The sequence below is a fragment of the Bombus pyrosoma genome, unplaced genomic scaffold (assembly GCF_014825855.1).
Source record: "Bombus pyrosoma isolate SC7728 unplaced genomic scaffold, ASM1482585v1 HiC_scaffold_4700, whole genome shotgun sequence".
Classification (NCBI taxonomy): Eukaryota; Metazoa; Arthropoda; class Insecta; order Hymenoptera; family Apidae; genus Bombus; species Bombus pyrosoma.
In genome coordinates, this window is record NW_025219958.1 from 42,492 (window position 1) to 43,998 (window position 1,507).

The following is a 1,507-nucleotide window of genomic DNA, read 5'->3' on the forward strand; positions in this document are numbered from 1 at the left end:
ACACTTTGACCATTTTTCTTTCGTTCATGGAGCGTTGGCATCGTCCTATGCATAGATTTAGTACGTGATTTCCGGGATTTAGCAAACGCAAATTTAGCTAATTTTAGAGGCGAATTTGATCCATTACTGCTCTTCATCGAATTTCATCTCAACAAGTAGGTACTGTATAATCATAATTTTCTGTGGAAGAGAGATAAATACAAATCTTCTTCTTATCAGGATAGATAAAAGATTGACAAGGGAATTTTAGATCTTACCAAGTCGTTAAGTGTTTTATACATACCTTGATGTATTTTGAATATTTAGTTCTTTATAAATATATTCATATATAATATTTATATTGCACTTAATTAGTGCGAAAAAGTACTTTTATTAATTATCAATTTCATTAATTTACATCAATTAAGATGAAATATCGTTTGTTTATGCCTACTTTGTATGAGCAGTAATATTCTAAGAACGAATGAAAATTGGCAGACTTTTACTAAGATTACGATTTCTAATTAAATTTAATCGAGGTTAAGATGATACGCTTTCTTTTATTTTTATGAATGTTTCTTTTCCTAATAGTGCAGAGTATAATTCAATCTACAATTACGTGCAAGGAATTACTTTATTATTGTAATTTACAGTTCACTTACAAGTTAAAAACATTGTGGATGATAACCAAGTATTTCAAACTTTAGTGTCAGTTTAAATTATATTTATAGCAAATAAAATACGGTTTATGGTAAATGAATACATGCCAATTAAATAAATATTGAAAATCGTTCATTTTCTATTCATTTTTGTGCATGTTCATTATTGCCTATATCTTTCCTCTTTTTATTCAAAATCGTCACTAAATCGAAACGAAAATTACTTTTACGTGCAGCGAACCTTAATTTCTGTGAATGCTTGGAAAATTTTCTCATTCTTTATAACCAAATATTGCTTTTTTTAAATTAATGTACCAAAATCAATCAGGAACAGAGAAGCTACAGAAATAAATAAGTTATAAAAAACATTTATTAATGAATAATGATGTTCAAATCATAAACAGTAGCTACCCACACGATAATCAAACAGCTAAAAAAATTCACCAAATGTCCAAATTGGACAAATTGTGAATTGAAATTATTAAATAACAAAAAAAATAATAAACATTAATTTCGTACGTACGTCTTTTATGTTAGTTAAACTATAGTTTTATTTTGTATTTTAATTAAAGTGATATAAGCATTTTTATTAACGTTTGGTAATTAAATTAAAATCTCTGAAATTCTTAAACTGATCTAAAATAATCTTTATAGCATCACTCTTGTCAATAGTGCATATTATCAATATGCATTATATATATATACGCGCATATTATTTGTCCCTCTATCTTTATTATGTTCATTAATTACACTATTTGAAATACTTCATTATTAATCATTCAATTATGATAGTCCTTATGCAATATAATCTTCAAACGGGTCCATGGCTCCCATTTCTTATCAGCAGATTATAAACCCACCCTTCCACG